This window comes from Mastigoproctus giganteus, chromosome 4 (genome assembly GCF_048544385.1).
Source record: "Mastigoproctus giganteus isolate SK-2022 chromosome 4, ASM4854438v1, whole genome shotgun sequence".
NCBI lineage: Eukaryota > Metazoa > Arthropoda > Arachnida > Uropygi > Thelyphonidae > Mastigoproctus > Mastigoproctus giganteus.
The window spans coordinates 61226951-61251450 of record NC_143578.1 but is presented as its reverse complement, the minus strand read 5'-3'; positions in this window follow the sequence as shown (position 1 = coordinate 61251450).

The window sequence follows — 24500 nt, the reverse complement described above, 5'->3', positions numbered from 1 at the left end:
TACAGGTTCCTTGCTGTTATTGATCATGGTGGATAGATTACTTGGTTGTTGTTATTGGGTTTTAGAATCATTATCGACTAAGGACATATTGCTCCGCGTAACTTGCTCCACTCTCGTCCGTTGAAGACTGCCTCCGACTTTTCGAAACAACTCCTCTGCCTAAGGCCTGAACGTGTGTAGCTGTATCCTGCGCCACACTCGATGCAGTGTGTTCAATATTTCTACTTCCCATCTTAATACAGATATTAACTAACTAACTATTATATTTAGGCCATCCGAATCATTAAATTCATCTGCCGTGCTGTCTTATGTCTGTTAATTGCGTGTTCTATGGTCGATTTGTCTGTTTGCTGGACGAAAAACCCCAGTTTCTGGGGGTCGAAAACCTTGCTATCTACGCCTGAGACCTACTAACTCAGCCACGGAGTGAAAAAAGCCCATTAAAGTTCCTCGCGTCATCGACTCGATTCGAACCCGGGCCTTTTCCACCCGGTTTGGGGAAGACTGTGACGATACCACTGTGCTAACCGTGCAGACTCTTTATCCAGATATGGAGTTGGACCTGTTTAGCTTTAGCTTTCGCATCCATTGCTTGATGGTAGTTATTGGGAGTAATGCCAGATGACGCCACTGTCCGCCTAAGCAGTTACTTCGACCTTGGGGGTTGGTCCACTGAACTGACTTTCGGATTTTTTTCTTTCCGCAGATTTTTTTTTTCTTTTTTTGGCGCGGGATTAGCTCAATAATTATGATGCGAACCACAAATATCATTGGACTAATCGAGCCCGTTCATTATTATTAATAATAATATTATTATTGCATGTCTCTATCGTTACATACACTGCCCAACCATTAATATCCGGACACCCCTCCATGGATGGGGAAACAGGTCTTATGCATGCAATATCACAGCACCTGCTATAAATATGCACACTGGGGTTCGAACAGACAATTACAAAAGTGGGCATGCAAGATGACACGTTCAACAGAATTACCTCAACAGAATTGATCACCTCAACAAATGTTAGATGCCGATTAACAAGATGTAAGTAGCGCGAATCCTGGACTATAGCAGTGGAAAACAGTTCTATGGACAGACGAGTCGAGGTTCGCACCTTACCAATCTGATGGCCGTTCCTGGGTGTAGTGAATGCCGGGAGAACAGTTCCTTCCTGATTGTATCCTCCCAACAATCAGTTTGTTGGAGGAAATGTCATGGTATGGGGCACCTTTCATGGTTTGGCTTGGCCCATTAGCCGTTATCGACAAAAACCATGAATGCTCTGCAATACCAGGACAGCCTGGACAATTATGCACTTTCAACATTATGACAGTACTTCGGGAAAGGCCCATACCTGTATCAGCAAGACAACGCACGATGCCATACTACTCGGGTTGTAACAGAGTGGTTTGAGGACACGGGTGTGAAAAAGTTGAATTGGCCAGCCCAGAGTGCTGATCTGAACCCTATCGACCATCTTTGGGATGTATTGGATCGTTAGGTACGTGCATGTCGAGATCGCCCAAAGAACAAGGCCGAACTGGTGGCTGTGTTAAAGGCCGAGTGGAAAAACATATCACCTGACATTTATAAAAAGCTGGTGGAGAGTATGCCGAGAAGATTGAAGGCCGTCATAAAAGCAGAAGTTTCAGCACAAAATATTAAATGACACAATAAAAGCACTTTTTTTTGTCTAAAGGCGGGTGTCCGGATATTATTGGTAGGGTAGTGTATACTGTAAAGAAGAATGCATATAAATAGTATTCATCACAGCCAGAACAATCCGGGCTTGGGGTAATCATAAATAATTGAACATCGCACAACAGCTACATAAAATAAAAAAGTTGAGCGACAGTAAGGATTATAATTATAAATGATATTATATTGCCCTTTGCCAACAAGTTACCGTTGTCAAAGGGCAGGATACAGTGATATCAAAAGGATTAGAGTTCGTAGATAAGCTTCATGGTTGAGTTCATTGAGGATGCTTTTTCGATAGTTTGGCTCATTGGAGAATCTCCCGAAATCAAAGTCCAGTTGTTGGACAGGCTAAACATCTAAGTCGGGATAAACCTGTCTGTGGTGTGCAGTTGGTGTTTATTGTGACATAGGGACGGGGTAGCCCTTAGACCATCGATAGCGATTCTCTACTGGAAGAAATCCAACACCTGGGGAAAGTCAGTCGTCCCAGCAAGGAGTTTTACAGTAGCTGTAAGCTTGATGTCTCTAATTCTCGTTGGCAGTCTAGAAATAATAATTGTAGTGCTAGATCGGTGTCGCTACGACTAGCTGAATCTGGTGTTTAAATGCAGTCCACCTCAGTAGCATGTTATCTTATGCACCTCATCTTATGTAAACGGGAAATATATAGAAATAAAAGCTTATTATTTTTTCTTTTTTATTGCATATCCATCCGGACTATTGGCTCACAGCAAATATAACATTTTTCTATTCGTCTCATTGCTAAAAAAGGTTTCTGCATCCCTGTTTTAGACGCGTCATCGTTGACAACCTCATTAAGATTTTACTGTTACCGAGTTGTTGTTGTTGTAGGGATTTAGGAGCATCAGCGACTAAAGCCATATTGCTCCGTATATACTGTCCGTAAATTGTGTTCTTTTGTCGATTTTCTGTTTGTTGGATGAAAAACCCTAGTTTCCGGGATATGGTCTGCGCGGGTAGCACAGTGTTATCGTCACCGTCCTCCCCACACCGGGTGGAAAAGGCCCGGGTTCGACTCCCGTCGATGACGCGAGGAACTTTAATGGGCTTTTTTCACTCCGTGGCTGAGTTAGTCGGTTTCAGACACAATAAATATATGGGTAGATGTAATCATTTACGGGTGACCCCTAATATCATAATTTTTTTTTTGTTGTTAGAGATGAGACATTAATTAACCTAATTGCCCTCATTTGAATGGAATCTAGAAGTCTGAGAGAGGTTTTGGGGGTACCACCCCAGATGTGGGAACAATATTCCATGGCAGGGCGGATTTGCGATTTCGACAGAGTCAACAACAGTTTGGAAGAAAAGTAATAGAAAAAGAGAAAACCAAGTTTTTTAGATGCAGGGGAAGCAATATTTGTAATGTGCTTGTGCCAAGAGAGATTAGAAGTCAGGGTAATCCCCAAGATCTTGCTTAGAAATCAGAGCGTCATCGAAGATAAACATAGGAGCAGAAGAATAATTTTTGAGAGACATAAGACAGGACCGAGTTTCAGAAGGATTGAAATTAAGTTATCTTTGCCCCACTGGAGAACAGCATTTAAGGAAATTGTAGTGGATATTCGAGAAGTTAAAGATGTTTAAGCAGGGCAAAGTTTCTCAAAATGGAAAGTGGAATGCAATGTGCTATCATCGGCAAAACTATGGATAGTATTTCCAGTTGATGGAAGAAAGTCATTAATATACAAGAGGAAAAGAGTGGGGGAAAGAACTGAACATTGGGGGACACCAGCATAAGTGGAGAAGTTGGAAGACAGAGAGCCATCTACCATCACCCTCAGTGAGCGATCAGAGAGAAAACTGGATAACCAATTACTAAAAACAGTTGGCAAACCATAAGATGGAAGCTTGTTTAGAAGACCTTTATGTCAAACACGATCGAAAGCCTTTGAGATGTCAAGAGCAACTGGTTGTGTTTCACAGAATTGTTCCATTAAATTAGTCCATAAATGGGTTACATTAGCCAGAATATCACCAGTGGATCGACACTGACGGAATCCATACTGGCGATCGTTGATCAGACGGAAGGTTTCTAGGTAGTTTAAGAGTTGGCGGTTAATTGATTTCTCCATTACTTTAGAAAGAGTAGAAGTAATTGCAATGGAACGATAATTGGATGGGAGGGATTTGTCACCCTTTTTAGGAACTCGCTGGATATGAGCAAATTTCCAAGCAGAAGGAAAAACACCTTTGGAATAAGAAAGTGAAAAAAGGCGGCAAAGAACAGAAGTAAGTTCAGGAGCACAGGTTTTGAGAACAATTGGAGAAATACCATCGGGACCTGGAGCTTTCTTAGCTCCAGGTCCCGATGGTATTTTTAGCATCAAGATTCGTCAAAATCCTTCTGACATCCTTTTGACGGAAGACCAGAGGAGGCATCGAATGGAGCGTGTTGGGAATGGTTTGAGGTGATTTACCAGATCATCAATACATGAGTTGTAAGAAAAATAGGATGTCAACAGGTCAGCTTTATCTTTGGCTGATGTGGCAACAGAACCATCTGGTTTTGACAGAAGTGGGAACGGAGATGAGCAAAAATTGCAGCCAATAGTTTTGGCAAGAGACCAGAATGGTCGGCTATCATTGGACAAGAAGCAAGTTTTCCACTCTTAACCTGTTCGAAATCTAGTTTGGACTGATTAATAACTGCTTTACAAAGTATAAATGATATTTAATAATAAAAATTATTATTATGCTATGTCGCTTATAAAAACTTAGTACTGGAAATATTTGGTAATAAAATTTCAGAAATATTATACGATTTCAGAGAATATAGGCTTAGTGGTTCGCATTAAAAATATTATGTTGAAAGGGGTTCGCGATAAAAAAAATATTATCCTTAAAGGGGTTCTCGAGTCAAAAAAGGTTGGGAACCACTGCACTAGGGCTACCTGTTGTAAAGTGTTGAGATTATGATAAAGATCTCCAGATTTGATCTCTCTTCTAATTGGGGGCGGGGTAGTCCGCTCTATCAGGTCCAAGGATCACAAAGCCGTATCCAGATCCTTGCCTCAATTAACTGGGAATGCATAGATTGAAGTCGCCTATCAGTAGGCTAGGGATGGCTGGTTTTAAGGTTTGCTGCAGTCCATGCCAAAAGTTCAGTTCTGGATTCGTAGGCATGTTCTGGGCGATGGACATTTGTAATCGGATCTTTTTAAATATTAAGGATTACACATAAATGATTCAAAACTCTCAGAATTGTCTTCTACTTATGGAACAAAATAGTTTAAATAGAAAACATCTTGGTTTTTTTTCTAATTATCAACACCATTTTAGGATGTAATCTGTAAAGTATACGAGGGAAGGTTTTGAAAAGTTCGCGATCTGAGCGTGAAAGCGGACAGTGGTGCAGCGTTAAAAATATCTGTACTTAAGGTACAACACTTCAACTAATAACCCACCAAGTTTTATGCAGTTTCAATAAGCTCTTTTTTTAATTACAGGTTCTAAATTCAACGAAGTTGTGCGAATGAGGAAAGATGGACAAAATCAGTCACCGTGCAGTCATCCAATATTTGGGGAAAAAAGGGACTAATGCCAAAGGCAGTTCATGAGGATATTGTTACCACATTGGGGGAAGATGCTCCTTCGTGTTCCATGTTTAAAGAAATGAGCAGCAGAATTTAAGCTAGGGAGTGAAAGCCTGGAAGATGACCAACGCAGTGGAAGATCTGCAATGTCCATCACTCCAGAAGTTGTTGGCAGTGTACATGATCAGGTGATGAGTTATCGACGAGTAACAGTTCCGTACATTGCCAGCGTCTTAGGAATCTCATCTATACGTGTATACCACATAATAACAGAAATTCTTACGATTAAAAAGGTGTCAGCACGATGGGTCCCAAAGTTGTTAAGAGCAGATCAAAAACTCACAAGAGTTGTCAAGTGAACATTTGTGCCGTTTTCAAGCAGATACAGCAAATTTCTTTACATCGTTTGTGACCATGGATGAGACGTGGGTACATTACTTTCAGCCAGAGACAAAGGAGCAGTCAAAACAGTGGAAACCAAGCTCTTCTTCTCCTTCAAAGAAAGCCAAGTTGATTCCTTCTGCTGACGAGGTGATAGCATCGGTTTTTTTTTTTTATGGTTTTTTTTTTTGAAATGCTGATGGAGTTTCAGAAAGGCCAGACAGTCATATGGGCTTATTATGCAGACCATGTGACCACGTGAAAACACCAAACACAAACGCCGAGGAAAACTCAGAAAAGGAATCTTGTTCCACCAGGAAAACGTGCTGACAAGTCTGTCATTTTCATATCTGCTCTGCACGAGTGCAGTTTTGAATCTTGGACAATTCCCCCATTTTTACCAGATCTATCACGATCAGACTTTCACCTGTTTTCTAATTTTAAAAAATGTTTGGCTGGCATCTGTTTTCCCACATCGACAGTTATACCATTGCTGCAGCGGATGCATTCCTGGAAGCCCAAGTGAAAACTTTCTTCTTAGCTGGAATCGCCGCAAAAGTACATTGACTCCAAAGGGGACTATGTTGATAAGTAACATGTTATCAGACTCCTCAAATAAACCTTTCATACTTAGGCCACGAACTTTTCAAATACCCCTCGTAGTTGTTTATCTTTAGTGAGCAAGGTTCTACAACAAGAAGAATTTCAAATTCAACATAAACGAAGATAATAAAGGTTGATAATGAACGAAGTGTATGACAGTTGCCATACTCCTTCATATAACTGATGCCCGTTGATGAGTATGATTCTGTCTCAAGTTCATCTGTGCCAGGTATTTTGCTGGATCGAATAGCCGTAACATTGTAATTTTATTGTGGATTTCTCAGTGCGCGTGTAGCACAGTGGTATCGTCACCGTCCTCCGCACACCGGATGATGCGAGGAACTTTTATGGGCTTTTTCACTCCGTAGCTAAGTTAGTCGGTCTCAGGCGTAGATAGCAAGGTTTTCCTCCCAGAAACTGGGGTTTTTCGTCCAGCTAAACAGTAAAATCGACCAGAGAACGCAATTTACAGACACAATACACATGGGTATACTAAATAACTTTCAGGCTGACCCTAATGTAATTGTTTGTTTGTGGAGTTCTCATCTTTGCTAAGTAAACAAAGCTGCCCCGCTGTTATTTTATTTTATTAATTTTTCTGTGCCATCTCTAGTGGATGTCTGTGTTTAGAACTTTTTCTGTTTTTAAAAGGAATCGAGAGTTTTGTATTTTGCCAGTGGATTACTTCGGTTTCCTTCTTTCACTTGCTGGTTGGTGGTACCTCGAGAGGAAGGTGTTATGCAGGCAATCATTTGCTTGTAGTTCTATAGCGTTAGCATATGAAGGTTTGGAGGCCTATAGGACGTTTGTCCTACAGACTCGTTGATGAGTATGATTCTGTCTCAAGTTCATCTGTGCCAGGTATTTTGCTGGATCGATCCTATTTCTAAATAAAACTCTGCCCTTGAATCTGTTGTCTTTTCTTGCCGGTTCAAAAACTGGGGATATTTTCTCGCAGTTTTTTTCACGAAGGATAACAAGACCTTAGGAGGGGCTAAAATAATTAAGGCCTGTGATTGGTCGAAGGGTGCTTGACTTTTCTTTATTCGATGCAAAAGCGTTGATTGAGGATCATTATTCAGTGGCTAAGGTTTCGCCTGGTTCAATATTGGTGCTACTACTGGAGGTACTTAAAACAGCGTTTAATTCCTACATATTTCGGAGTTGTGAACTTAACAATTATGTCATGATTTTGTGCATCGGCAATTGATTCTCCTCAAAATGGCACCTTCCTCTTAGGATTACACTGGAAGACTTCTTTAGACTTGAGAGGTTTTTACAGCAAAAGTAAATAAATTGATAATAATGAAATAATATAAATTATATATGTAGATTTTCCCCAAACTGGAAGTCAAGTTTAGAAAAGTAAAATTTTTGCATATTCCAAATTAAATAAAAATCATCTTCGGCATATTTGTAATCAAAAACATAAAATATCACGTGCAGCAGAGCGCTACCGATTTGTATTCCGCTGATCAGCCCAGCAGTGCGAAAATATTCAATCTGACGTGAGCGAGCAGAATATGGCACAGTAGATTGGTATCGATTCCACGGGAAAATTGCATTTCCTCTCATACATTTGTCAACGATTGGCTTATTTTTTGTAAAATTCCGTTGAAATTGTTCACAGGCTCAAGTTAGCGCGAAAATGAACAAGGCTACAAACAGCGAGTGAAAATTGAACAGTCCAATACTCAAATATTCCAAACTGTGCAGATTTATTAAAGTATTACATCCTCTTGCGAAACCAAAATGAAGAGATATTTCAGGAACTTAAGAATTGAAACAGTAGCTAATATAATTCTGCCGCCTACGTCCAGCTCAGATGCAGTTAGATACAACTACAATATCATTGATCTGATCACCATAAAAAGTTGCCTCTTTCCCCACTTCCTCCCTCTTTTGGCGCATCGGTGTCTGAGAACACTCATTAAAGGCGGTCCTTGTTACATTGGCCTATGATCAGCTGCGAAGTGGTGAGCCACATACCTTCATTGTCGTTAAGTTTTCAATCTGCAAGTTCCTACTGTAGAGAATGTATAAAGAGACCGACACGGAGAACAATTTCTATTCTCAAGATTAGCCTTCGATTGCGCAAGAATATCAATCTCACGGCCACCGATTTTATAAAACTCCAGCTGGATGTCCCCGTGGCCAATTTGTTCGTCTAGGAAAGAGTGTCAAAGATAAATTCGTAAAATTTACTAAAACTAGTGCTGAAACCAGAATTAAAATTTGTTCAAACATATGAGAACCCTCGTGATAGGTCCCTGCGATCGATCGAAGAGGTTTAAGACGAAGACATCCAGCTGGCGTAGAGTATAAAGTATTCATAATCTGCTGGATAGCAATTTTGAAGCTGTCTCATGAAAAAATTATAATTGCTTTTATTGGGGACTGCAGCCTGTCGAAGATAGTGAACCAGGTTTCTCCGAATCTTGTATGCCAATGACGATTTATATTTAAGTTCTGAGGTTCCGTGTACAAGGAATCTGAACATTTACCCGCTATTGTTTAGGATAAACAATAGATAAAGGTTTTAGGGGATGAATTGCGCGGGAGTGAGTCTCTCTAGGATTAAATCAAAGGCCCAGACATATTTATCTGTTCTTGTTAGTTCTTTCGTAACTGTACCGTATCGAGATAATTGGACTGGGTTATTGGATTGGGTCATTTCATGTCCTACCTTTGACACAAGTGCCGCAGGTTGCCAGACCATCAAGCTAACAACGGCACCGTGCTAAAAGTCAGTTTGGGAGTCAGTACTGTATTCTTTATCGCTCCTCAGATTAAGATCAGTGGAAACCAGGAACTAAAACTATTTTTTACTGTTAACTTTGGAGAGTAGGTCAGTATTTCCTGGCGGCTCAGTAGCCGATGTGGAAAGTAGATGAAACCTTCTCTAGGGGTCACTAAATTTGCAACCTGGTTGTATTTTTAGGAAAATTCTAAACTGATTTTGAACATACTTTTTTGTCAAATTATTTGTTTATTTTTAGAAAAGCGAACAAGTCATTGGGTCCAACCACTGTTCTAAATACGTTTTCGAAATTCTAGTTTATGCATGGAATTGGAGTCAGTTCTCTATTCTTCATCATCTCTTATATCAAACATAAAATGTCTTCAGCATTCATCTTTTTTCGAAACTAGGAATTTTAGATCTATCTGCAGTATCTCTTGTGCTTTTTTTTTTTTTTTTGTGGTTTGTGTTTCTCTTTAAATCTCTGTTTATCCGGCAATTTTGAACTGCTGTTTAATTTGCTCATTTCCAATTTCATCTTGTTTTATATAATGTCTGCAAATTTCATGTGTTCTGTGATCCATTTGCTGTTTGATGGACGAAAAATCCGAGTTTCCGGGAGAAAAAACCATGCTACCTTCGCTTGAGATCGACTACCTCAGCCACGTTGTGAAAAAAGGCCCACAAACATTCCTCCCGATGACGGGAGGAATTTTTGTGGGCCTTTTTCACACCTCAGGTCTTTTCCACCCGGTGTGGTAAGGACGGTAATATTAACAACTGTGCTACCCACGAGGGCAAAATGCGTGTCTTTTAATAATAAATCATTTGCACTTTTTATAATAATGCAATTATCACCCCACCTCAAAAGAACCAGAAGACAAGAAACGTATTTACAGGGATAAACTTAAAACCAGTACCTCTACTCGTTTAAAAAATTCTAATCATCCATAATTTCTCAATATGATCACATGACAAACTCTTGAGTGGCAACTTTATTAGTTACACTTACCCTTTTCATGAAATGGACTGCTCCTTCATCACATGCTTGTACCACGCATTAAAAAACAGGTGGGCAGATACGTAAGGACGTTGTTTGTGTGCAATTCAGTGCAAGAACGGGCAAGACGAAAGACTTAAATGACTGAACGTGGTATGGTAGTCAGCGCCACATCCGCTACTGTCTCAGAAACTACAAACCTGCTGGGGTTTACACGTACGTCTGTGGGTGTATCGAGATTAGCCCAATAACTAAATAACATGAACTGATGGTGGTTGGAAACAGCTCTCATAATGAAAGTCCTACGCAAAGAAACAGAAAGCCAAAAGCCAGTCAAATAACAATAATAAGTAGAGGCTAAAATGGTTTAGCCTCTACTTATTTGGATACAGTGCAGCCATTAAGGGATACGTCTGGGCAATAAATGAATTTACTGTGCTGTGACATGAAGAGATGTAGTGCTGTGGTGAAAAGGGCTGTGGACATGTCGTGTCTGTAAATCTTTAATGTAAGGCAGCTCCCGAACTCTAGTCCACCTCTGCCTTGTAATTCTGTGCTGATAATAGTACTTGATAATGCCAGTCTGGGTGTTTCTGAAGTTTGTGAAGTAAGGGTGGGTTATGGTGAGACATTGGAATTGGCACTTTACAACCAGAAGCAATCTTCTTAACAATTGCCAATATCGTCTTCCTCGTCCTCCAAAAATAGTCATTTTTGACGACGAAACAGCTAAATAAAATCAAGAAAAATAAAGAAAAACAATAGTAAATAATAATAATAATTAAATTAATCTAAATAAAAAGGAGAAAAAAATAATAAAATATCATAAAATAAAAAAACAGAAACAAAATTGCTGTTTTCTGATTCATGACTTGCCACGAGGAGGCGGGCCATATGTCAATTTGACTTATTGATTGTAAAACAATCAAAAATTTTTTAAAGGTAATAAAATAAAATAAATAAGTAGTAAATAAAATTAAATAAATAATAAAAGTAAAAAATTATAAATAATAAAAATAAAAACCCTAATTACTGCTATGGTTTTAGGTGGCAGTAACAATGGAATTTCTCCAATCTTCCCGCTCTAGTGGGTAGCCCAGTTGGTATAATCAGCGTCCTCTCCACATCGGGTGGAAAAGACCTGAGTTCGAATCCCGTCAATAAAGCGAGGGATTTTTATGGGTCTTTTTCGCAACGTGACTGAGTTAGTTAGTCTCAGACGAGGGTAACATGGTTTTTTATCCCGGAAACTCGGGTTTTCGTCCATCCACAAATCGACCAAAGAACACACACCCAGACAGTTTAGAGACACTATATATATGGGGCGATACGGTCTAAGTCGCAGAAGCGTAATGAAGATGCTATCTGAGGATTTAAGAGGATAGTTCTCTTTCTCGAAAATGTTATTTTGACAAAGACTTGGAATACAGTGAAATTTTCCTGATTCTAGATAATGTGTCGTTCACTCCTTGAGTAAGTTGTCAGACCAGCATCTGAAGTGGAAGGCGTCGATCACTATAAGATGGGGCAATAGGACAGAACGTTGGCTCAGTCCTCAACGGCGCCATAGTGACACATCTCACTATCGGAAGTTAAAATACTATAGTTTTTCGTTTAAGATCCATGCCGGTGATTAAGTAAGAAGACTAGAGTCCAGGAGAGAATCACTTCCTAATAGATTTAGTTTTGTTGAAGGTAACCTTTGGGATAAATAATTTTATGACCTCTCCCTTAGCAGAATTAGTTCAGCCAATCTACCATAACTGAGGTAGCTCTTCCCAGCATCTTCTCATTTCAAGTTTAGAGTCAACTTCATTATTGATGGTATTTCCAGGATGCTACGCGAAAAGCTTTTAAGGAGTGGTAACAGACGCCTTTAAAGATGTTTTTTTAGGTCTAACGGGAGAGGAACCAGTGAGGATCTGCAGAGAAATAACCGATACATTACGGCAAGCCTCACTGCAAACAGCTGACTTCTTTTAATTGAGTTGAGTGTAGCTTGCGAAGTACCAGTGCCCAGCCCCATAGTACCGAGGGAAATGAAGGCAGCTTTATAAAGGAGAGTCGGGGCTTAAAATTAAGACCCCAGTCACCTATTTAGATGCTCGAATCAGTTGAGTAACGATATTTTTCACTTTTTCAAAATATAAATAACATGCCGGTTGAAAGTTAGGGTATTGTCAAAAACGTCTCCAAGATGGTACAGAGACAAAACAGGTATAAAGACGTTATTATATTTAATGACGGGCGGCTTGGCTAAGAGTTTTCCTTTAAAAACCACAGCTTTAGATTTACTGGTGGAGACTTTTAGTTTATTAGCAATTGTCCAGTGAAAAAGGTCCTCCAAAACAGTATGAGAAATTTGTTCTAGCTGAGCACGTGAATTACCGTAGGTAAGGACAAAGAAGTCAGAGTATGCGATTAGTTTGGCGCTGTTAAAATCTCTGGAGGGCCACTCATCCAGGACAATAATCTAAAAACTGGTCCCAGAATAAAAGGAGGATGCCCCTACGGGCATCCTCCTGAAATCGGCCTGGGGATAAATTGATATCTTGTAGTATCAAATTTGCTTCTTTCAGAAAAGTAACTACAAAGAATGTACAAGTTTAAGGGTGATAAGAGCTGTGGACAAGAACCTTCCTCTGGGTGATTCTGTTTAAGGTGAAATTTAAGACAGCACCTCCTTTTCCGAAATAAATCTGTGAGTCAAAAAGTAGCTGTTGAGCTGTTCGAACAGGGCGAGTAATTGGCCATTTATACGGAAGTTGTTTTTCTAGCATTAGGAGAGGGCGTTGATAAAAATTTGGTCATATGCAGTGTCCTTGTCTAAAAAGATTATCTCAAGTTGATTATTTCTATATCTTGTAAAGCGTTTCTAATAAATTAGTTATCGTTGTTTAGTGATCTATTGGTGATCGTTTAGAGGTAGATTAGTGATCTTTATGATTGAGCTTCAACAAGTAGGACTGTTGTTTGCAGATCAACAATTAGTGATCTGCAAAGGGCTTTGAAATGAATTTCTGAAAAAATTAATAAAGTGCGTCCCACACATATGATATGGTCCTGAAATCCTTTTCTGAGTTTGCTGCTATGTTTTGTAATACGGTTGGTGAAATACTGTTTCCAAACTGCATGGATGTTAAGTGTCTACAGAATTTCTTGGAAGACTGTGAAGAGGTCAAGTACCTAGCTACTGAAGATTTCTATTAAAAGAGGGAACCCGTCTGGTCAAACTGTGCATTTGACGGGGAGACTATTGATGATATGTGCGAGTTCCTGCTTAGAGATCACGAGTAATGATAAGGGCGGCCTGGGGGTAACTGGAACAAGAGCGGGGTAAAAACACGTCTGACGCAACGTCCCGGAAGGTCAGTCTGCCCAAATGGAGGGGTAGGGTGGGATTTTCCCTGCTAACGTTCCTTTCCTGGCTGTTATTTTGGACAGATTCGCGTAGACCTCGCCAGTTTGTTCACAAGTGCATTATATAAGACAAATCTTTTGGTCTTATTGAATGCCGCTGTCCTTGCCGTTTTAAATCTAGTAACATTCTGTTGAATGGGCTTACTATGCCAATTCTATATGCAAACTATTTATCACTAAAAAGGCTTTAAACTCCCCAGAAAACTAAGGCTTTTTGAATCCCAATTTCATTGCGAAAATGTTGCTGAAATACGTTGCTCTTCGAGTGACTCTTCGCACCCATGTATTTATGTACTGAATCAGCATATTATATCAGTCTGATTCCACCGAAAATATTCAGTTTTTTTTTTTTTTTTAATTTTTTTTATTCAAAGCTTTCTTATCAAAAGTCAGTTTTGATAGACTAAGAGATCAGAGGACGTCATAATTTCCAGTCAGAAAGAATCCAAAATGTCTTTATTATTTATTCAGATTGACAAATCTATTTTATTATATTACTTAATCTGATAAATGGATTATTTCTCGTCTTTTTATACTGATTTATATGAGGTGTAAATCAGTATGTGTATGGGAGCGATGGCTGATCCAAAATGAAATTATTTATCATTAGTATGGTGTCCACTGCTAATGGAATTCATCAAATGATATTAATAGACAAAAACACATAAATCTTGGATAATACTCCAGTATCTTGGAGTTAAACTGGGGTTGGTATTCCCAAACTGCTCCCAAGGCTTCGATAGATACTTTAGGCAATTAAAAATTTCTAAATATCGCATACAATATATATAATGAGTTGGACGCCGATTATCTACATCAACCCTTGAATAAACAGTTCGGACGATCGAGTTTGTCTCTTCATTTTTTATATTCAAAATATATGGATTTTATCAAACTACATTCGATCACCAAACGATACCGTCATTAGTCTGGCCAAAAAAATGCGAACCTTTATTTAGTATCTAATCGGAACTTTGTTTCGAATAACAGCTTGGCATGGACTCTATAAGGTGTTTTAGTGAATTTTGGTCGAATTTTAACCATTCTTCCAGAAAATATCGCGTAGCTGCGAAAAAGTTGAAAGAAGAGGACTTCGTTGCCGAATAGCTCTCTCCAGGTTACCCCACACATACTCAATAGGATTAAGATCAGGGAATGTGGGGGCTAAGGAAGATGATGGAAATTCGTTTCATGTACTCCGAACCATTCCTACAAGATTCTGGCACGATGCATTGTCATCCTAAAGTAGCCATCACCTACAGGATAAAAGTGTAACATTGCAGGGTGTAGTAGATCTGATACAAAATTCAGGCTCCCTGGATGACATTCTACCTACCCGTATCAACGGATCCGGTCCGGGCAAACAGCCATTCCTCATACCATGATACCACCTCCAATACCTAATTTCTTCAATTACCTGCTCGTGGTAAGGGGTTGAAATAGGGCAAATACGGCTTGGTTGAATTCAGATGTTATTTGGTGCACATTGGATGTCCTATTTTTCTGCACAGTCCACCCTAGAGTACGATGGCTTCCCTCTTGAAGTGCTGTTTTTCTGCTTCATTTACTCCTTTGAGATGTGTAAGAACCGCTTTCTTTCCAGTCATTAAAATCCTTTGAGATGGGTGCTTTTGAGAAACCAGTTATGTCTTTCGTTTCTTGAATCGTGGCTCCTGCTAACAAACGTGCACACGTTAAGACCTTTTGACAGTGAGTCGGTATGCTTTTTTTACCAGCTTAAAGCTATCAAAAGCTAAAATGTCGAATTTAGAGAAAAAATAATATAAAGTCCGCCTAACGAAATACTGACAGAAGTTGCGCATCGCATATGAAGGAATAGGATGAGAAATTCGCTGCTGATGACCATCTCTTCAGGGGAAGACAACAAAGCACAACACCGGGCGAACGAAGAATGCAGGGTTTCGATAACCCCTGAACCCATCAAGGGGCTGTACCCCCCTTATAAGAATGTAGGGGGATATATTCCTCCTGAAAAGATAGAGATCGGCGAGGAATTTCTCATTCTACTTCTGTTCAGGTATTTCCGCTTTTTTTTTTTTTTAATGTCAGATGTACAATTTACATTAAAAACTTCATTAAGCTGACTTTTTCCTCTTCACACCGGGTGGAAAAGACCTGAGTGACCAGGAAATGTTGGCCTTGGGCACATAGGGGCGTCCTCCCCACACCGGATAGAAAAGACCTAAGTTATAGTCCCGTCGATGACGCGAGAAATTTTCATGGTCTTTTTTACAACGTGGCTGAGTTAGTCGGTCTCATGCGAGGGTAGCATAGTTTTTTCTCCTAGTAACTCGGGTTTGTCGTCCAGCAAACAGAAAATCAAACAGAGAACACAGGCAATTTACGGACACTATACACGGAGCAACATGGTCTTAATCGCTAATGTTCCCAAACCCTACAACAACAACAATTTTTAAAGCTTAAAAGTACCAGTGTTGAGATTTCTGAAAACAAACTCCTATAATCTTTCCAAAGAGTTGTTGTCTCCTGCGATCGCCGTATTATTGTGGACCATCCATCCATGAATATTAAACTTAAATTTTTATGAATCAGTGATCAGCACACTGCGAGACAGATCGGACACCTTTCATCTATTCAGTTTCGAGCTATTCAGTTACAGGGATCTGCACAAACAGCAGTCTAATCTGCATACATTAGCTACTAAACAGAGTTCAACAGAATCGATAAAAGGGGCACATGCTCATCCGGTAATTAAAATTGTGTTGGGAACACAGACGACAGGAAAGAGGGCACTTTCAGATAATCAGAATGAAGCAGTCCTTGGTACAATACTCGCATTCAGTAAAAGGAGAAATCAAGACCTAGCCTGTCATGGTGAAAAATAAACTTTCTGTCTCTAAGTCATCTTATCGCATATTTAACCGATAGAAGTGAAAAAGAAAGCTTTAATCATAACAGTCAGGTTGTGATTAAAGCTATCTTTTTTGGATATTTTAAAAATATCATCTATACTCATTAAGGTTACTAAAAGACGATACAAGTAATGAGTTCTTGGAACTAAATAATTTGTTTCTTCAAGATGTACCTCATTATGCTAATTTCTGTTAACAAAGACTTTTTGGGAATATTTTAATGACGCTGAACCTACAAGTACGTAATTATATGTCCCAGTTTATTAAAATCGAGCTTTAGAATAATAATTAGAAAATAATTGATTAAAAATTACAAAAATAATTTATCTAAATGGAAATTGTTTTTTTCCTTTAGAAACTCTTGCCACTTTTTAAAGGGTCTTGATTTCTAACTTTCAAAATCGGGTTTCGTTATAACGCGACCACTTTATAATGTTGTTGTAGCAGTAGGATTTTAGGAGCATCAGCGACTAAGGCCATGTGTATGTTGCCTATAAATTGCACGTGTTCTCTGGTCGATTTTCTGTTTGATAAATGAAAAACCCGGGAGAAAAAACCATGCTACCCTCGCCTGAGACTGACTAACTCAGCCACGTTCCTCACGTCATCGATGGGACTATAACTTAGGTCTTTTCCACTCGATGTGGGGAGGACGATCCTACTGTGTGCCCACGAGAGCCAAAATTTTCGGATGCGACACAAATACATTATGGGGGTTTTATTAATGAAAGCGAATTATGGTAAACATTTTTAATCTGTCTTTATATCAGATATTATCTATACAAAAAAGTATTATCTTCCAGGGATGTAATTTTCCAATATTATTATTATTACGTGGAATACGACCTCATCAGTAGATGAGTAGTATTTAGGTTAATAAACATTACGTTTTTAAATTACAGATATAAAAATTCTTCTATAGAAAGTATTTTATCTTGTTGCATTAAAATATGCAACAGGATGTGAAAAAGATATCTGCAATAATTACAAAAATATTAATAATTAAATACTAATTGTGAGCTTATTGATACTTTTAAAAGAATTACGTATAACATTCTTTGATAAATCAATTAAAATAGCCAAATATCATTCGTTGTATGCACTGTCCTACCAAAAGTATACGGATACCAATGAATCCATATGACAGCTGGATGAATGATAACAAATAAAGTAATTTTTAACGTTTCAGATAACAACTTTCGAATAATAATAATTTCTAACTCTTTTGAAAGTTAATATTTTATATAAGAAGCATAATTTTTATGATGAAAATTATTTAAACAGATCATGTTGCATATTTCGCGATTCACCTGTTCCAAATTTTACTTCTAAATATGTGCACTTCCACGTGAATCTTTGCCACGCTTTTTCGTGGCACGTATTTCTTTATGTATGCTCATGTTTAAGTCATTTTTCTCGCCGGTCCTCAAAAGTATTTTTATAATCCTTTACTCGGTTCCTTATCGATTTTCTATTCAACGTATAGCTCTTTTCCACTAAACTCATAAAAACATATATTTGATATCGCTTTGAACAATTCTCTCTGTTGTGACTATAGCTTTTCTAGACACGGATAGAACCTTTTATAAATAGTCCTCTTTTATAAAAGTATCCCAATCTCTGAACTATGTTTATGTTTGTGTGTTTGGCTCTCTGTTCATTTGCGCATGCTCCTTTTCTCTTTATTCCGAAATCTTTCAGAAAATCCAAGTATTGTACCGATTAATATGTTATAGCGCTGTATTCGACATTTTCACCAAGCGCCTGGCAATTTCTCGCCATTTTTACAAAATAAATAAGGAAATTTTAAGTAAGAATTTAGATCTGTAAAAATAGATTCACTTTGCACAATAATCGCCCATTGCCAAATCATATCCTAAATAACAAAAAGATTAAAACCCACTCTTGCAAATCTGATTGGATCATCAAGGTTATGACATTGAAAGCCGATCGATTCACAGCAAAATCTCTCTCATTGAAAACCTGACTGGTGTCGCATGCAGAATCAGAAACACGTGGTCACCTTGGATCAAGAGAAAGCCTTTGATAGAGATACGCATGCGTAAAGCTCTGAAAGAGTGGGTTTTGTATCAATGTATGGAAATTGGTCAAAAAAAGACTTCGATTTCTCGTTCTTTCATTCTCTTTAAACTGAAAATACAAAGAATTGTTTCGAGATTATAATTTAGATATCAAAGTATATTGTGGCAGCGATAAAACACAATTAGAATCATTAGATAAGGTTTCTTTTACACCTTGGTTTGAACATTGCAATTGTAAACACTTTTGATGTGGACCTGTGTCACCTTCAGCATTATTAGATGATAATCATCACATGCTCGCTACTGGTTCTTTACAATACACATTACATGAACGATATTTATCTTTGTCTGTAATGGATTTTTCTTACCGTGTGAAATAGCGTGTGGTACGCACTGTGTCCTCTGTAGGCTTGTGGCGTGTAGTCTGTCACGCCAGTTTGGAAAGTTCCACGAATGCAAGGTCTGTGCTATCATGCTGGTCACGAGACACATCAAAGGTTATTCGTGTTTTAACTCAAAAGTGTTTTTACAAAAAAAAAAGGGGGGAGCCGGGGTGGGGGGAACAGTTTCGCATGAAATCATTATTAAAGCAACAAATGGTTAAGATATTGCAGCATTGAGTTGAGACCTATGTGACATAATCTACACTGTGGGAGAGTTTTACTACTGTTATATATCCGTAGTTAAAACTTTAAACTTTCGTGAGTACTGATAACTTACGTGGATCTACATCGCGTGCAATAATTTCCAGTAGTAAAACATGTGCGGTCATGAATTAAAATATGTACTGTATTGCGCAAGGTAGCACACACGACGAATTATGGACTAGTTGACTAGGCAGCCACTAGGAATACAGGAATTGGGGTTGGTGGGGGGGATTATTGTTATTAAAGGAAGAAATTATCGAAGTCCTGTGTATGCGTGTTGGAAACATTATTCTGTAGTGAGTTTTTGTATATCTACAAGGCCGTTCTTTATGGTGGTAAATCCGGGCGCCAAATCCGAATAAAGGCCACCCTGTCTTGAATCCAGGAAAGGAAAACTCTCGATTCTCGTACTTGTGTCCCCTGACCAAGTTCGAGAATTGATAAACCACCAAAAAAATTGCGCCAGCATTGTTCAGTGGCTTGAATTACCTGCCTTAACAATGATATATGTACCTTTCGAGCCTGTATAACTTCTGTGTTTTGATCCTGTTCCTATCATCTCATATTTGTGTATGGCCCAATCGTGAATTTATGGGTCTAAAACTTTAGTCTTTCTTGATGTATTGTACACTGCACTTGATATGTAGAACCCTAAGTCATTTGGTGTTATACCAAGCTTTCGTGGGTAGCACAGGTGGTAGAATCGCCGTCCTCCGGGTGAAAAAGACCTAAATTAGAGTGCCGTAGATGACGTGAAGAATTTTTATGGGTGTACACATAGTACACAATGCTCCATTGTGCACTATGTATAGTTGGGATCCTTCATCAGGGAACAGAATGCCGGACTAACATCTAGAATTATGGTATGAGGAGCCAACAGTTACAATAGTTGTTCGCCTTTAGTCGTTATGATGGCATGTTGACGATAAAATATTATATTGAAACTATTCCAAGACCACTGTTTCTGCCCGTTTTACATTCCCTCCGAAAAGCTATTTTCCAGCAGGACAATGGCTGCCAACATATGGCTCTTATATCCCAGCACAGCCTGCGTGATATGAACATGCCTACTTGGCCAGCACGTTCACAGATCTTTCGCTCAACGAATACATTTGTGATATGTCTGCAGCTAACGTCCTAAACCAAAAGAAATCAAAATATTCATACTGTTGCCCTTCCCAAAAGGTATCCATCCATTTCTGATATAAAATTAGCCAGATTCAATGTCTGTGTTACGTTGGAAGGGAACTTATTCCATTTTTCGATAACTCGCTGCCCATAGCTGAACTTTATGAGCTCCGGTCTCCTGTTGTTCCCTAGGATATTATACTTGTGCCGGGTTTTGTCTCACCTAAGGGAAAGCAGACCCTCCTCATTCCTTTTACACCACCTCTTCCATGCCTTATACACCTCATTCAAATCTCCAATTAGATGTCCAGTTGCCAAACTTTGCAGCCCACATCTTCTAAGCCGTTCTTCATACGTGCATCGATTTGCACTCTTCACTAATCTGGTTGCTTTTCCTTGAACCCTCTTTAGAATTTTTTTTTTTTTTTTTTAGGTGTGGTCTCTAGACCTGAATGCGTTATTATAAATGCGGTCTAACTATCATCTTGTATAAAGAGATAATGACGTCCTTCTTCCTAATAGCAAAGGTGTTGTAAATCACGGGCAGGACAACATGTGCCTCCCCAGCCCCTCTTTACACTGCATGAAAAATTTATGCTGTGTGGAATCGTAATCAATTATATCTGATGTTCACATCACACAAAAATTGAACTTTAATATTCCTGCCAGATTCATCAACAATATTTCTGCAGATACTGAGAATCTATTGAAATAATTTTAGAAATTCTTTGGAAGTTTGTAACCAAAAGCCAAGAAATGGCCCTGAACATCAAGACAAAGTTATTGGAGGAGGCTTTTCAAGGGAATGGGAAACCAGTTAAAGCAAAGCTAAATGATCACTTTTTCGTTGTGTCCCTCATATTCCTAAATATGAGCCAATTGAAGTATTAAAGCACCTCGATAGAATTTCGTGGAGGTGCTAAAACATATAAACCCCCTTAAAGGCAAATAGAGTACTTCCTTCAGAAAAAAGTCTAACTAGAATTTTAAAATAAATCCTAAAGCAATGTCATAACGGATAAAAAGAATAATTGAGAGTTTGGCTTCAAGGGATCAGGGTGAAAAGAATCGGTAAAATTTTTGACCTAACTTTAAATATACGAGGTTTTAACTGCATTTGTACCTGCCAGTATTATGAATAACTTTCCTTAAGTTTTTGTTTTCGATTATCAAAAAGAAAAATAAATGTAACTTTTCAAAGAAGAAATAAAAATTTCACACACACACACAAAAAAACCCGAATAACCTAAGTACAATAAAGTCCTTGAGCAATAACGGGGCTCTGAAAAGCAGATGGAAAAAAAAGCGAAGGAAAAGAGTTGATAATTAATGGGATGACAGCAACAGGAAGGGAAATAACAGGCGCTAAAACAAAGAAGAGATATCTAAAGTGCTTCGCTGACACCATCTTTCAAGAGATGAGAATTGTCGACTGTCTGATAGGAGTCGAGTATTGCCATAGGATGTGCGTCACTACTTGTCACTTGTCCATCTATCGATTGCGCAAGGCTGTAGCAAAAATCCCCATTGGGCAAACGCAGTTAATGGTAATAAGTGAAGTTCTCCCACACTCTTCATATTTTTGGCATTCGAATGTCCTACTTTTATTCAGGCTGTCAAATCAACGTGTCTGAGTAGTTGATTCGACAAAAGAAGTTTGAAAGAAGAGAACCAAAGAATCTTAGTTTATTCTCCCTGGTGATATTTTTCTTAGTATTGAAGAGATTGTTTGTTAATGCATTGCCCGCAACAAAATTAAAAGATAGTCCGTCCCCCTGTGGGTCTGACAACAGCTGTTACTTGCTTTTACACGCCGACTGCATAACTAAATGTTTTTGAACTTGGAGAATGTCAAACAGAGAACTGGCTTTGCAACAAACTTCACATGCAGCTTTGGACTCGTCATAAACATATGAGCTTTTTTGGTATTAATAAGGTCAATTGCTTCAAAAGTCACCAGACACTGTAAAATGCGATTGTCATCTTTGTTTAGGCTATTGTGAAGTCGGGATGAAAAACAGAACAAAAGAATGCACTTTCTTTTCGATTCTTTTATATTATATTTGTGCGTAGGTATAAATCAGAAAAAAAAATGCACAAGAATTAAATTATTATATGCAAATTTGATTTTTAAAATTCACAATTATTTATTCTGGTCAGCCTAAACTCAAAGTACAAGTTCCACTCTTCAAATGTTAATATTCAAAGGTAGTTGGCGTGATAAATGGAGTCTGTTTCTTAAAATTTCCTTCTTTAATCACAGTCTTCGAGAAATTCATTACTACCTTAGTCTGTTCATCTATTATTTCCCTCATTTTCATAACGTATATGCATAAAAAAAAATTAAATTAAAGAAAAAGAAGGCAGGAGGCGTTCTAAAAAAAAAAAACTCAAGCCTGGTCGCCATGCCTCTCCTTATGATGATACGCCACTGAACAGGTGCACTTACATAATACCATTATAACGCCCCATAAGCCTGCATTATTGATATCTGATAGGATGGGTCCATGGATTCATGGTATTTTGCAATATATTCTGGTTCCCCCATCAGCATGGAATAGCAGGAACTGAGATTCATCAGACCAGGCAACGTTTTTTTTTTTTTTTTGTGCTTCTCTTTCCAGTGTTTGTGTTCCTGAACCCACTGTAACCCTCTTGCGCATCTTGTTTTTTTCTGACAGGAGTGGAACCCGATTCAGTCGTCCACGGCATTAACCTATCCATGACAAGGTACGACAAGTTGAGTTGTAAGTTAAGTTATTCGACAAATCTCGATAAACAGGAGACACCCTCGTGGGTAGCACAGTTGGTATAATCACTGTCCTCCCCACACCGGGTGGAAGACACCCGAGTTCGAATCCTGTCAATGACGCGAGGAATTTGTAAGGGCCTTTTTCGCAAAGTGATCGAGTTAGTTGGTGTCAGTCAGGGAGTAACGTGGTTTTTTCTCCCGGAAACTCGGGTTTTTTGTCCGGCTAATCAACCATTACAGATTTAGCCTGTAATGTTCGCTCTATTTCATAAAAGGGTCGATGTACCTAATAAAGTGGCCAGCTAGTGTACAATGTACCGAACATAACTTCCCGCTATCCGTTTACGATAAAACTGTGCGTCAGGTTAAAGTTGAAGATATAAATATCGGACAAAGAGCGTCTGGCGTGTGTGGCCGAAGTTATAAATCGGACGCCAGACATGTCGGCCGAAAACTAGACCGTTGACAACTATACTGCTCAGACGAATATTTAAATTCATTATTATTAATTTTTTTTTTCGAGTGCATTTTCTGTTTCAGTTCCAAGTATGGCAGTCAGTGTCAGATTAAATTGAATGAGATACAGCCCTGCTAATCTTAAATATGCAACGAGTCTAGTTTTAATCACCCCCCATCGGAGATCCCCTGCTTGCAGCTGTGTCACTAAATCCTGTCAAGAGACACAACAAGAAGTTTGACCCTGGTATATTTGAAGTTCTGATGGCTATCGCGTCTCCTGTATCCTTCTTTTTATATCATTGTACGTAAACAGACACTCCTTTTGCCACTCAAGATGCAGTTCAGACATAATTACAGTTAGACATAACATCAGTATTCATGCTTTAAGTACCCCACTGAGAAAAATACAGAAGCCACAAATTTGCATAAACAGCCATTTATTTTCGATTGTTGTGAGACAAACTTCTCCAATTAAAAAAAATCTCCTTTTAACATTACGCTGATTTTCTTTGATATTAATAATATATAAAAATACATATCTTTAGTTATTACTCTTGTAATTTTAATAATTATTATTTTCAAATCGTACTTTCTAATTTTCTTTTATACCATTTTTATTCCTAACTATATATATTTTTTTAATTTTAATGAAACTAAATTAATTAATTGTTTATTTTGACGAAATTAAGCAAATCATCAGTTTGGAACAGAAAAAAATCGCAACTATGACAGTCTTATCTAATAAATTGTGCTGTTGGTTATTGGCCTAACGTGCTATCAATCAAATAGCATATATGACAGGTGTAATACGTTGCATCTATTGATATTTCTTACAATTTCGGAATTGCTGTTTTATAATTGATGTGAACCATTAACCACGGTCCCTGTAACCCAAGGCCACTAATAATTAAAAAAAAAAGGAAATATAACTGCAGTATATAATAACTTCATGGATTCGCATAGATAACAAAATGTGTAAATTAAGAAAATGGGAACACTTTTAATTGTATAACTTTCTATTATGGTTCAATAACGAATAACGCCTCACAGCCTTAATTGTCTTAACATTTACTTTAAACAACTCATCCTTAATCAAGAATGAACCTTTCTTATGAGAAAAATAAAGTTCAGATTAAGTATTCGAGGCCATAGGCCTACGGATGTCATTTTAATGA